The sequence below is a fragment of the Triticum urartu genome, chromosome 5, assembly GCF_003073215.2.
Source record: "Triticum urartu cultivar G1812 chromosome 5, Tu2.1, whole genome shotgun sequence".
In the NCBI taxonomy this organism is placed as follows: domain Eukaryota; kingdom Viridiplantae; phylum Streptophyta; class Magnoliopsida; order Poales; family Poaceae; genus Triticum; species Triticum urartu.
The window spans coordinates 600,817,216-600,833,008 of NC_053026.1; the positions used below are offsets into that span (position 1 = coordinate 600,817,216).

Consider the following 15,793-nt stretch of genomic DNA (forward strand, 5'->3'; position numbering starts at 1 on the left):
ACATATGGATATGGCTGTATTAACCTTGGCTCAAAGGGCGTGGTTAGATAGTCTTACCTTGACTGAAACTAAAACTGGCAACAATATTAACTCGGCTGTAACAAGTCTGAACGTGATCCGTCGTAGTCTAGGTGGTTAGGATACTCGGCTCTCACCCGAGAGACCCGGGTTCAAGTCCCGGCGACGGAATTCCTTTTTTTTTGTTTCTCTACGCAAATGGTTCAGACACAAAAAATGGGCACGCATGTGAAATGCGCCGGTTGGGTACAGCATTTTTGGGCTGATGGATCTACACTAACAATATCTGATGAATGATGGCGTCGTGGACTAAGACGGTGCGTTTGCAGGGCGCTTTGGTGGGCGAAGGCCGCAAAGCGGGAGGCGGCAGCCTCATTGAGCTGCTGAGCAGCCAGCATAATTGCGGTTCGCACGGGCCACTCGTGCCTTGCACAATCATTACCCTCTTCTCACCCCTATATGCCATTATGATGATGCAATGTGTTGCCTACATATGTTTTTTTTTTTGCGGGTGATGTTGCCTACATATGTTGTAAGTACTCATCAGTGGAGGTGGAGCACACACACTCTTCCTTTCACATCTCTCTTTGTTTTGTCCACATCTAATGTCCGTAAGTGAACACTAATTCTCTCTCCTTTTTTTTTTCTTGCAGTGGAACTTCTCCCTACTTTGTCCACGTCACTAGAAAATTCCTCTGATTTTATTACAATTGCCAACTAAAAGCGTGATTGAAGCAAACGAGGTGACCATAGCATGATATCATCGAATCCGCGGGTGGATGGATTCGGGAGTAGGATGTGTCATCATCCATCCATGTCGTCAACTTCTTACCTTGCAAACCGTGTTTTCATTGTCATCGATAGTGACACCAGGAATGATGTAGACCGCCAAAGATCTCCCTTTTCTCCCAATATCAGTTGTATTGTTCGTTACAACATAAAAATATATAAGAGAGAAAATTCAAAAAAAAAAAAACTACATGTGAAAGAAAATTCGTTTTCAACCAACTCTCGCCATGGATGTTGGTTTCTAGGAAGTTGGTGGTATATGATATAGTCAAGCAAGGATAAAAATATCAAGATGCAGAACTCGTCAGAGAAGAACAAAAATATATTTAAAATGACATTAGAGACCTAAATTTAAACTAAAAACAACGGCAGTGCTGGAGAAGGGGCTAGAGGGCTGGCACCGGACGACGCAGGGGTTGTCCTCTAATATAGCATAGTCCCCACTTGTTTTGGTGATGGCTAGAGTAGATACTTTTTTGGTTAGACAATAAATTTAGGTGGCCGCATCATGATATCATCAAATCCATGGGTGGATGGAAGTGAGAGTAAGATGTATTATCATACATCCATCTCGTCCACTCCTAACCTTGCAAACCGTGTATTCACTAATGGTGACACCACGAATGAAGTGGACCATCAAAGATCCCTCTTTTCTCCCAATATTGGTTGTATTGTTCATTACAACATAAAAATATATAAGCGGAAAATTCAAAAGAAAAATATAAGAGAATATTTGTTTGCAACTAACTTGCCATGGATGTCAGCTTCTAGGAAGCTGGTGATATAATTAGCCAAGGATAAAAATATACCCCGATAGAGAACACATGAGAGAATAGAAAAAACAATGCTTCCTCCTATCCATATTAATGGTTGCTCTTTTAGTACAACAAATTAATATGGATCGGGGAGAGTAAAAAGAATGAAATTAGAGATCTAAAATTAAACTAAAAATAAAGGCCACTTGCCCACTAAATGACAGCGATAATGCTCGAGAAGAGGCAGGAGGGACCAACACCAGACAACTAAGGGGTTCTCCTCTAGTATCATAATCCCCACTTCTTTTCGGCGAGGGTGAGAGTAGACATTTTTTGGTTAGACAATAAATTTAGGTAAATGTAGCATGATACCATCAAATCCATGGGTGGATGGATGTGAGAGTAAGATGTATCATAATCCATCCATGTCGTCAACTCCTTACCTTGCAAACCGTGTATTCACTGTTAGCGACGGTGACACTATGAATAAAGTTGAGCGTCAAAGATCTCTTGTTTCTCCCAAAACTTGTTGTATTGTTCATTACCGCATGAAACTATATAAGAGAAAATTCGCTTGCAGACGACTCGCCATGGATGTCAGTTTCCACGAAATCAGAAGTATGATAAAATCAGCCAAGAATAGAAATACCCGGATGGAGAACTCAACAGAGAAGAATAGAAAAAACCAACTCCCACCATTCTATAACTCTTGCCATGGTTTTAGTTCACATTTGAGCTAAAACCATGACAAGAATTATTAAACAAGGGAGTAGAACATAATAATTGAAATTGGAGACATAAATTTACACTAAAATTAAAGGCTCACTAGAGAAGAGGCGAGAGGTACCGGCAACGGACAACGGAGGGGTTCTCCTCTAGTAGCATGATCCTCATTTTTTGGCAAGGGCTAGAGTAGATATAATACAATGGTAATGTCAGTCGCTCAATTTTTTATTCCACTCGTTACTGCAGAAACAACTATAGCAGCCATCTTACCCAAGTTGGTACAAAACACTCTTCCTTTTACATCTCTTTGTTTTGTCCACATCTAATGTTCGTAAGGGAACACTAATTCATTTTATTGCTTATAAGAACATCCCTTTGTTTTGTCCATATCACTAGAATTCTTCTATGTACTTTTTGAGAAAAATCCTCTGGTTTGATTATAATTGCCAACCAAAAGAGTAACTAAAGCACATGAGAGCCCTAGTTTTTTAGGCAATAAATTGAGGTGAGGATAGCATGATATCATCAAATTCACAGGTGGGTGAATTCTAGAGTAAGACATATCATCATCCATCCATGTCATCAAAGCCTTACCTTGCAAATCGTGTATTCATTGTCACCGACGGTGACAACAGAAATGAAGTAGACCGTCAAAGATCTCTATTTTCTCTCAATCAATATTAGTTGTGTTGTTTATTACTACATGAAATAAAAAATAATTGGTTTGCAGCCAACTCACCATGGGTGTCGGTTTCCAGGAAGTCGGTGATATGATAAAATCAACCAAGTATAAAAATACCTGGACGGAGAACTCGTCAGAGAAGAACAAAAATATCTTTAAAAGGGGATACTAGAGATCTAAATTTACACTAAAAGTAAAGGCTCATTGCCCACTCAACAGCAACGAAAACACTGGAGAAGAGGTGAGAGAGGCTGGCACCGGACGACAGAGGGGTTCTTCTCTAGCAGCATAATCCTCACTTCTTTTCGGTGAGGGCTAGTGTAGATATAACACAACAGTATTGTCAATAAATTTTTTATTATTGAACTTGCTATTCCAGAAATGGCTATAGAAACCATCTTACCAGTGATGGGCATGAGTGGGCCGTCACTAGTACCGCTTACCAATGACGGGTAGGGGTCAACAGGCGGTTATATAACATATGGATGACATGCGAATCATATGTGCATAATATTACTGATTGTATATAAATATGAACATGCCTCCTATGAATCACAAGTGAAATGCTCAAAATAAGGGAGCATCTCACTTAGAAGGCCACTAGGCTGGACATGGGCCAACAACTAGTGATGGGTGCAAGCACCTTCATGGCACACACCACTAGTATGTAAAAACAAGGGGCCCACCTGTCACTGATACGTTATTATTAGTGACGAGCGGCCATCCCATCTCTAGTAACCAAGTACTAGTGACAAGCACAACTGCTCATCAGTGATATGACTTGTGGGCCCGTCCTTGGTAAGGGTTCCCGCATTAGCGAATGAGCATGCTTACACCTTTGGCTATCTTTGAAATGTTTTGCTACCAATTGAGTTCCATGCATCGTTCGACGATGATAAGAAGGGAGGAGAACACTGGCAGGAGCTAGGGCCCTCTCCAATAATCTAAAATATACACCTCGTATCAACCAAAGTTTTTGTTTACAAATTGATATCTTTTTCTATCAAGAGGGACTAAGATCTGCGGTTTTCGCGATTAGCGGAATATATAAAACAATGGCCACACAAAAATCGGATGAATTTTGCATCCAGGTCAATTTCAACAAATGCCACGAACCATGTAACATACACTCAACACAACTTAATTAGCTCAATGGTCTGTTGTACTCAGTGAGATTCTGTTGGGGAACGTAGCAATAATTCAAAAATTTCCTACGTGTCACCAAGATCAATCTAGGAGATGCTAGCAACGAGAGAGAGGGAGTGCATCTTCATACCCTTGAAGATCGCTAAGCGGAAGCGTTACAAGAACATGGTTGATGGAATCGTACTTGCGGCGATTCAAATCGCGGAAGATCCGATCTAGCGCCGAACGGACGGCGCCTCCGCGTTCAACACACGTACAGCCCGGGGACGTCTCCTCTTCTTGATCCAGCAAGAGGTGAGGAAGAAGTTGAGGGAGAACTCTGACAGCACGACGGCGTGGTGGTGGAGTTTGTGGTATTCCTACAGGGCTTCGCCAAGCTCTACAGAGGAGAGGGAAGAGTTGGAGGAGGGAGGGGCTGCGCCAGGGAAGGGGTGCGGCTGCCCTCTCTCTCCCTCACTATATATAGGGGTAAGGGGGTGGAGGAGGCGCCCTAGGGTTCCCTAGGGGAGGGGCGGCGGCCATAGGGGAAACCCTAGATGGGTTTGGGCGCCCCCACCCCTAGGAAACTTGCCCCCCAAGCCGGGAGGGGTGGCTGCCCTAGGGGAGGCGCCCCCACCTCTCCAAGTTACGTGAGATGGGGTGGGAGGGGTGCTCAGCCCCTTAGTGGGCTGATGTGCCCCCTCCCCTTGGCCCATAAGGCCCCCCAACGCTTGCCGGGGCCTCCGAAACCCCTTTCGGACAGGCTGGTCGTCACCTGGTACCCCCGGAACAATTCCGGACTCCAATACCCTTCGTCCAATATATTGATCTTCACCTTCGGACCATTTCGGAACTCCACGTCACGTCCGGGATCTCATCCGGGACTCCGAACAACCTTCGGTAACCACATACTATTTCCCATAACAAATCTAGCGTCACCGAACCTTAAGTGTGTAGACCCTACGGGTTTGGGAACCATGCAGACATGACCGAGACATCTCTCCGGCCAATAACCAATAGCGGGTTCTGGATACCCATATTGGCTCCCACATGTTCCACGATAATCTCATCGGATGAACCACGATGTCAGGGATTCAATCAATCCCGTATACAATTCCCTTTGTCTATCGGTATGTTACTTGCCCGAGATTCGATCGTCGGTATCCCTATACCTTGTTCAATCTCGTTACCGGCAAGTCTCTTTACTCGTTCCGTAACGCATGATCCGTGGCTAACTCATTAGTCACATTGAGCTCATTATGATGATGCATTACCGAGTGGGCCCAGAGATACCTCTCCGTCACACGGAGTGACAAATCCCAGTCTCGATTCGTGCCAACTCAACAGACACTTTCGGAGATACCCGTAGTGTGCCTTTATAGCCACCCAGTTACATTGTGACGTTTGGCACACCCAAAGCATTCCTACGGTATCCGGGAGTTGCACAATCTCATGGTCTAAGGAAATGATACTTGACATTAGAAAAGCTTTAGCAGACGAACTATACGATCTTGTGCTATGCTTAGGATTGGGTCTTGTCCATCACATCATTCTCCCAATGATGTGATCCTGTTATCAATGACATCCAATGTCCATGGTCAGGAAACCATAACCATCTATTGATCAACGAGCTAGTCAACTAGAGGTTTACTAGGGACATGTTGTGGTCTATGTATTCACACATGTATTACGGTTTCCAGTTAATACAATTATAGCATGAACAATAGACAATTATCATGAACAAAGAAATACAATAATAACCATTTTATTATTGCCTCTAGGGCATATTTCCAACAGTCTCCCACTTGCACTAGAGTCAATAATCTAGTTCACATCACTATGTGATTGTAATGAATCCAACACCCATGGGGTTTGTTCATATCTCGCTTGTGAGAGAGGTTTATTAGTCAATGGGTCTGAACCTTTCAGATCCATGTGTGCTTTACAAATCTCTATGTCATCTTGTAGATGCAGCTACCACGCGCTACTTGGAGCTATTCCAAATAACTGCTCTACTATACGAATCCGGTTTACTACTCAGAGTCATCCGGATTAGTGTCAAAGTTTGCATCGACATAACCCTTTACGACGAACTCTTTTACCACCTCCATAATCGAGAAAATCCCTTAGTCCACTAGTTACTAAGGATAAGTTCGACCGTTCTCATGTGATCCATTCCTGGATCACTCTTGTACCCCTTGACTAACTCATGGCAAGGCACACTTCAGGTGCGGTACACAGCATAGCATAATGTAGAGCCTACGTCTAAAGCATAGGGGACGACCTTCATCCTTTCTCTCTCTTCTGCCGTGGTCAGATCTTGAGTCTTACTCAATACTCACACCTTCTAACACAGCCAAGAACTCCTCCTTTGCTGATCTATTTTGAACTCCTTCAAAATCTTGTCACGGTATGTATTCATTTGAAAGTACTATTAAGCGTTTTTTGATCTATCCTTATAGATCTTGATGCTCAATGTTAAAGTAGCCTAATCCAGGTTTTTCATTGAAAAACACTTTTCAAATAACCCTGTATGCTTTCCAGAAATTCTACATTATTTCTGATCAACAATATGTTAACATCATATACTCATCAAAAATTCTATAGTGCTCTCACTCACTTCTTTGGAAATACAAGTTTCTCATAAACTTTGTATAAACCCAAAATCTTTGATCATCTCATCAAAGCGTACATTCCAACTCCGAGATGCTTACTCCAGTCCTTAGAAGGATTCCTGGAGCTTTGCATACTTGTTAGCATCTTTCAGGATTGACAAAACCTTCCGGTTGTATCACATACAACCTTTCCTCAAGAAAAACGCCGAGGAAACAATGTTTTGACATCCTATCTGCAAGATTTCATGAATAATGCAGTAACTGCTAACATAAGTCCAACAGACTCTTAGCATCGCTACGAGTGAGAAAGTCTCATCATAGTCAACTCCTTGAACTTGTCGGAAAACATCTTAACGACAAGTCGAGCTTTCTTAATGGTGACACTTACCATCATTGTCCGTCTTCCTTTTAAAATCCATCTGCATCCAACAGCCTTACGACCATCAAGTAGTTCTTCCAAAGCCTATACTTTGTTTTTTTAATACATGGATCCTCTCTCGTATTTTATGGCCTCGAGCCATTCGTCGGAATCCGGGCCCACCATCGCTTCTCCATAGCTCGTAGGCTCATTGTTGTCTAGCAACATGACTTCCAAGATAGGATTACATACCACTCTGAAGTAGTACGCATCCTTGTCGACATACGAGGTTTGGTAGTGACTTGATCCGAAGTTTCATGATCACTATCATAAGCTTCCACTTCAATTGGTGTAGGTGCCACAGGAACAACTTCATGTGCCCTGTTACACACTAGTTGAAGTGACGTTCAATAACCTCATCAAGTCTCCATCATCCTCCCACTCAATTCTTTTGATAGAAACTTTTCCTCGAGAAAGGACCCGTTTCTAGAAAAAATCACTTTTGATTCCGAATCTGAAATAGGAGGTATACCCAACTGTTTTGGGTATTCTATGAAGATGCATTTATCCGCTTTGGGTTCGAGCTTATCAGCCTGAAACTTTTTCACATAAGCGTCGCAGTCCCAAACTTTTAAGAAACGACAGTTTAGGTTTTTCTAAACCATAGTTCATACCGTGTTGTCTCAACGGAATTGCGTGGTGCCCTATTTAAAGTGAATGTGGTTGTCTCTAATGTCTGACCCATAAACGGTAGTGGTAATTCGATAAGAGACATCATGGTATGCACCATATCCAATAGGGTGCAGTTATGATGTTCGGACACACCATCACACTATGGTGTTCCAGGCGGTATTAGTTGTGAAACAATTTCCACAATGTCTTAATTGTGTGCCAAACTCGTAACTCAGATATTCATCTCTATGATCATATCATAGCCATTTTATCATCTTGTCACGACGGTCTTCAACTTCACTCTGAAATTAATTAAACCTTTCAATAATTCAGACTTGTGTTTCATCAAGTAAATATACTCAACATCTACTCAAATCATCTGTGAAGTAAGAACATAACGATATCCACTGCGTGCCTCAGCACTCATTGGACTACACACATCAAAATGTATTACTTCCAACAAGTTGCTTTCTTGTTCCATCTTACTGAAAACGAGGCCTTTCAGTCATCTTGCCCATGTGGTATGATTTGCATGTCTCAAGTGATTCAAAATCAAGTGAGTCCAGACGATCCATCTGTATGGAGTTTCTTCATGCATATCTACCAATAGACATGGTTCGTATGTCTCAATCTTTTCAAAAACGAGTGAGTCCAAAGATCCATCAACAAGGAGCTTCTTCATGCGTTTTATACCAACATGACTCAAATGGCAGTGCCACAAGTATGTGGTACTATCATTACTATCTTATATCTTTTGGCATGAACATGTGTATCACTACGATCGAGATTCAATAAACCATTCATTTTAGGTGCAAGACCACTGAAGGTATTATTCAAATAAACAGAGTAACCATTATTCTCCTTAAATGAATAACCGTATTGCAATAAACATAATCCAGTCATGTCTATGCTCAATGCAAACACCAAATAACAATTATTTAGGTTTAACACCAATCTCGATGGTAGAGGCAGCGTGCGATGTTTGATCACATCAACCTTGGAAACACTTCCAACATATCGTCATCTCACCTTTAGCTAGTCTCCGTAGCCTTTTATTTCGAGTTACTAACACTTAGCAACCGAACCGGTATTTATTACCCTGGTGCTACTAGGAGTACTAGTAAAGTGTTGGGGAACGTAGTAATTTCAAAAAAATTCCTACGCACACGCAAGATCATGGTGATGCATAGCAACGAGAGGGGAGAGTGTTGTCTACGTACCCTCGTAGACCGAAAGCGGAAGCGTTAGCACAACGCGGTTGATGTAGTCGTACGTCTTCACGATCCGACCGATCCAAGTACCGAACGCACGGCACCTCCGAGTTCAGCACACGTTCAGCTCGATGACGTCCCGCGAACTCCAATCCAGTAGAGTTTCACGGGAGAGTTCCGTCAGCATGGCGGCATGGTGACGATGATGATGTTCTACCGTTACAGGGATTCACCTAAGCACCGCTATGATATGATCGAGGTGGATTATGGTGGAAGGGGGCACCGCACACGGCTAAGAGATCAAGAGATCAATTGTTGTCTCTATGGGGTGCCCCCTGGCCACGTATATAAAGGAGTGGAGGATGAGGGGGCCGGCCAAGAGGAGGAGGCGCGCCCAAGGGGGGGCAATCCTACTCCAAGTAGGTTTTGCCCCCCCCCCCTTCCTATTCCAACTAGGAGAAGGGGGAAGGAGGAGGTGGAGAGAAGGAAGGAGAAGGGGGGCTGCGCCCCTTCCCTTTCCCAATTTGGATTGGGGCAAGGGGGGCTGCGCGCCACCTCCTGCTGCCTCTCCTCTTCCACTACTTTGGGCCCATGAGGCCCAATAACCCCCGGGGGGTTCCGGTAACCCCCCGGTACTCCGGTATATATCCGATAACCCCCGGGACCATTCCGGTGTCCGAATATAGTTGTCCAATATATCAATCTTCATGTCTCGACCATTTCGAGACTCCTCGTCATGTCCGTGATTACATCCGGGACTCCGAACAACCTTCGGTACATCAAAACCCATAAACTCATAATATAACCGGCATCGAAACGTTAAGCGTGCGGACCCTACGGGTTCGAGAACTATGTAGAAATGACCGAGACATATCTCCGGTCAATAACCAATGGCGGAACCTGGATGCTCATATTGGCTCCCACATATTCTATGAAGATCTATACCGGTCAGACCGCATAACAACATACGTTGTTCCCTTTGTCATCGGTATGTTACTTGCCCGAGATTCGATCGTCGGTATCTCAATACCTAGTTCAATCTCGTTACCAGTAGGTCTCTTTACTCGTTCTGTATGTTGGAGAACGTAGTAATTTCAAAAAAATTCCTACGCACACGCAAGATCATGGTGATGCATAGCAACGAGAGGGGAGAGTGTGATCTACGTACCCTTGTAGACCGACAGCGGAAGCGTTAGCACAATGCGTTTGATGTAGTCGTACGTCTTCACGGCCCGACCGATCAAGCACCGAAACTACGACACCTCCGAGTTTTAGCACACGTTCAGCTCGATGACAATCCCCGGACTCCGATCCAGCAAAGTGTCGGGGAAGAGTTCCGTCAGCACGACGGTGTGGTGACGATCTTGATGTACTACCGTCGCAGGGCTTCGCCTAAGCACCGCTACAATATTATCGAGGATTATGGTGTAAGGGGGCACCGCACACGGCTAAGAATATGATCACATGGATCAACTTGTGTCTAGAGGTGCCCCCTACCCCCGTATATAAAGGAGCAAGGGAGGAGGAGGCCGGCCCTAGGAGGGGGCGCGCCAAGTGTGGAGTCCTACTAGGACTCCCTAGTCCTAGTAGGATTCCACCTCCCATATGGAATAGGAAAATAGGAAGGGAAAAGGAGAAGGAAGGAAGGGGGCGCCCCCCTTCCCTAGTCCAATTCGGACCAGACCAAGGGGAGGGGTGCGGCCACCCTTGAGGCCCTTTTTCTTCTTTCCCGTATGGCCCAATAAGGCCCAATACGTATTCCCGTAACTCTCCGGTACTCCGAAAAATACCCGAATCACTCGGAACCTTTCCGATGTCCGAATATAGTCATCCAATATATCGATCTTTACGTCTCGACTATTTCGAGACTCCTCGTCATGTCCCCGATCTCATCCGGGACTCCGAACTCCTTCGGTACATCAAAACTCATAAACTCATAATATAACTGTCATTGAAACCTTAAGCGTGCGGACCCTACGGGTTCGAGAACAATGTAGACATGCCTGAGACACGTCTCCAGTCAATAACCAATAGCGGAACCTGGATGCTCATATTGGCTCCCACATATTCTACGAAGATCTTTATCGGTCAGACCGCATAACAACATACGTTGTTCCCTTTGTCATCGGTATGTTACTTGCCCGAGATTCGATCGCCGGTATCTTAATACCTAGTTCAATATCGTTACCGGCAAGTCTCTTTACTCGTTCCGTAATACATCATCTCACAACTAACTCATTAGTTGCAATGCTTGCAAGGCTTATGTGATGTGCATTACCGAGAGGGCCCAGAGATACCTGTCCGACAATCGGAGTGACAAATCCTAATCTCGAAATACGCCAACCCAACATGTACCTTTGGAGACACCTGTAGAGCTCCTTTATAATCACCCAGTTACGTTGTGACGTTTGGTAGCACACAAAGTGTTCCTCCGGCAAACGGGAGTTGCATAATCTCATAGTCATAGGAACATGTATAAGTCATGAAGAAAGCAATAGCAACATACTAAACGATCGGGTGCTAAGCTAATGGAATGGGTCATGTCAATCACATCATTCTCCTAATGATGTGATCCCGTTAATCAAATAACAACTCTTTTGTTTATGGTTAGGAAACATAACCATCTTCGATTAACGAGCTAGTCAAGTAGAGGCATACTAGTGACACTCTGTTTGTCTATGTATTCACACATGTATTATGTTTCCGGTTAATACAATTCTAGCATGAATAATAAACATTTATCATGATATAAGGAAATAAATAATAACTTTATTATTGCCTCTAGGGCATAATTCCTTCAGTCTTCCACTTGCACTAGAGTCAATAATCTAGTTCACATCGCCATGTGATTCAACACTAAGAGTTCACATCACCATGTGATTAACACCCATAGTTCACATCGTCATGTGACCTATACCAAAAGGGTTTACTAGAGTCAATAATCTAGTTCACATCATTTATGTGATTAACACCCAAAGAGTACTAAGGTGTGATCATGTTTTGCTTGTGAGATAATTTTAGTCAACGGGTCTGTCACATACAGATCCGTAAGTATTTTGCGAATTCTATGTCTACAATGCTCTGCACGGAGCTACTCTAGCTAATTGCTCCCACTTTCAATATGTATCTAGATCGAGACTTAGAGTCATCCAGATCTGTGTCAAAACTTGCATCGACGTAACTTTTTACGACGAACCTTTTGTCACCTCCATAATCGAGAAATATTTCCTTATTCCACTAAGGATAATTTTGACCAATGTCCAGTGATCTACTCTTAGATCACTATTGTACTCCCTTGCTTAACACAGTGTAGGGTATACAATAGATCTGGTACACATCATGGCATACTTTATAGAACCTATGGCTGAGGCATAGGGAATGACTTTCATTCTCTTTCTATCTTCTGCCGTGGTCGGGCTTTGAGTCTTACTCAATTTCATACCTTGTAACACAGCCAAGAACTCTTTCTTTGACTGTTCCATTTTTGAACTACTTCAAAATATTGTCAAGGTATGTACTCATTGAAAAAACTTATCAAGCGTCTTGATCTATCTCTATAGATTTTGATGCTTAATATGTAAGCAGCTTCACCAAGGTCTTTCCTTGAAAAACTTCTTTAAAAACACTCCTTTATGCTTTGCAGAATAATTCTACATTATTTCCGATCAACAATATGTCATTCACATATACTTATCAGAAATGTTGTAGTGCTCCCACTCACTTTCTTGTAAATACAGGCTTCACCGCAAGTCTGTATAAAACTATATGCTTTGATCATACTATCAAAGCGTTTATTCCAACTCCGAGAGGCTTGCACCAGTCCATAAATGGATCGCTGGAGCTTGCACACTTTGTTAGCTCCTTTTGGATCGACAAAACCTTCCGGCTGCATCATATACAACTCTTCTTCCAGAAATCCATTCAGGAATGCAGTTTTGACATCCATTTGCTGGATTTCATAAAATGCGGCAATTGCTAACATGATTCGGACAGACTTAAGCATAGATACGAGTGAGAAACTCTCATCATAGTCAACACCTTGAACTTGTCGAAAACCTTTTTGCGACAATTCTAGCTTTGTAGATAGTAACACTACTATCAGCGTCCGTCTTCCTCTTGAAGATCCATTTAATCTCAATGGCTCGCCGATCATTGGGCAAGTCAATAAAAGTCCATACTTTGTTCTCATACATGGATCTCATCTCAGATTTCATGGCCTCAAGCCATTTCATGGAATCTAGGCTCATCATCGCTTCCTCATAGTTCGCAAGTTCGTCATGGTCTAGTAACATGACTTCCAGAACAGGATTACCGTACCACTTTGGTGCGGATCTCACTCTGGTTTACCTACGAGATTCGGTATTAACTTGATCTGAAGTTACATGATCATCATCATTAGTCTTCCTCACTAATTGGTGTAGTAGTCACAGGAACAGATTTCTTGTGATGAACTACTTTTCAATAAGGGAGAAGGTACAATTACCTTATCAAGTTCTACTTTCCTCCCACTCACTTCTTTCAAGAGAAACTCCTTCTCTAGAAAGGATCCATTCTTAGCAACAAATGTCTTGCCTTCGGATCTGTGATAGAAGGTGTACCCAATAGTCTCCTTTGGGTATCCTATGAAGACATATTTCTCCGATTTGGGTTTGAGCTTATCAGGATGAAACTTTTTCATATAAGCATCACAATCCCAAACTTTAAGAAACGACAACTTTGGTTTCTTGCCAAACCACAGTTCAGATTGTGTCGTCTCAACGGACTTAGATGGTGCCCTTTTAAACGTGAATGCAGCTGTCTTTAATGCATAACCCCAAAACGATAGTGGTAGATCGGTAAGAGACATCATAGATCGCACCATATCTAATAAAGTACGGTTATGATGTTCGGACACACCATTATGCTGTGGTGTTCCAGGTGGCGTGAGTAGTGAAACTATTTCACATTGTTTTAACTGAAGGCCAAACTCGTAACTCAAATATTTTACCTCTGCGATCATATCGTAGAAACTTTTATTTTCTTGTTACGATGATTCTCCACTTCACTCTGAAATTCTTTGAACTTTTCAAATATTTCAGACTTGTGTTTCATTAAGTAGATATACCCATATCTGCTCAAATCATCTGTGAAGGTCAGAAAATAATGATAACCGCCACGAGCCTTAACACTCATCGGATCTCATACATCAGTATGTATTATTTCCAATAAGTCAGTTGCTCGCTCCATAGTTCCGGAGAACGGCGTTTTAGTCATCTTGCCCATGAGGCATGGTTCGCAAGCATCAACTGATTCATAATCAAGTGATTCCAAAAACCCATTAGCATGGAGTTTCTTCATGCGCTTTACACCAATATGACCTAAACGGCAGTGCCACAAATAAGTTGCACTATCATTATTAACTTTGCATCTTTTGGTTTCAATATTATGATTATGTGTATCACTACGATCGAGATCCAACGAACTATTTTCATTGGGTGTGTAACCATATAAGGTTTTATTCATGTAAACAGAACAACAATTTATTCTCTTACTTAAATGAATAACCGTATTACAATAAACATGATCAAATCATATTCATGCTCAACGCAAACACCAAATAACACTTATTCAGGTTCAACACTAATCCCGAAAGTATAGGGAGTGTGCGGTGATGATCATATTAATCTTGGAACCACTTCCAACACACATCGTCACTTCACCCTTAACTAGTCTCTGTTTATTCTGAAACTCCCGTTTCGAGTTACTAATCTTAGCAACTGAACTAGTATCAAATACTGAGGGGTTGCTATAAACACTAGTAAAGTACACATCAATAACATGTATATCAAATATACTTATGTTCACTTTGCCATCCTTCTTATCTGCCAATCACTTGGGGTAGTTCCGCTTCCAGTGACCAGTCCCTTTGCAGTAGAAACACTTAGTCTCAGGCTTAGGACCAGACTTGGGCTTCTTCACTTGAGCAGCAACTTGCTTGCGGTTCTTCTTGAAGTTCCCCTTCTTCCCTCTGCCCTTTTCTTGAAACTAGTGGTCTTGTCTACCATCAACACTTGATGTTTTTCTCGATTTCTACCTTCGTCAATTTCCGCATTACGAAGAGCTTGGGAATCTTTTCCGTTATCCCTTGCATATCATAGTTCATCACGAAGTTCTACTAACTTGGTGATGGTGACTAGAGAATTCTGTCAATCACTATCTTATCTGGAAGATTAACTCCCACTTGATTCAAGCGATTGTAGTATTCAGACAATCTGAGCACATGCTCACTAGTTGAGCGATTCTCCTCCATCTTTTAGCTATAGAACTTGTTGGAGACTTCATATCTATCAACTCGGGTATTTGCTTGAAATATTAACTTCAACTCCTGGAACATCTCATATGCTCCATGACGTTCAAAACGTCTTTGAAGTCTCGATTCTAAGCCATTAAGCATGGTGCACTAAACTGTTGGAAATATGCCCTAGAGGCAATAATAAAATCATTATTATTATATTTCCTTGTTCATGATAATTGTCTTTATTCATGTTATAATTGTATTATCCGGAAATCGTAATACATGTGTGAATAATAGACACCAACATGTCCCTAGTAAGCCTCTAGTTGACTAGCTCGTTGATCAATGGGTAGTCATGGTTTCCTGACTATGGACATTGGATGTCATTGATAACGAGATCACATCATTAGGAGAATGATGTGATGGACAAGACCCAATCCTAAACATAGCACAAGATCGTATAGTTCGTTTGCTAGAGTTTTCCAAGTCAAGTATCTTTTCCTTAGACCATGAGATCGTGTAACTCCCGGATACCGTAGGAGTGCTTTGGGTATACCAAACGTCACAA

General features: G+C 42.5%; 1 non-coding gene across 1 annotated transcript; it reads left to right on the forward strand.

Moving 5' to 3' along the window:
- Window positions 1-116: 116 nt before the first annotated feature.
- Window positions 117-189, forward strand: TRNAE-CUC. Its single transcript has one exon. It is a non-coding gene; the product is annotated as a tRNA-Glu (tRNA).
- Window positions 190-15,793: the final 15,604 nt, after the last annotated feature.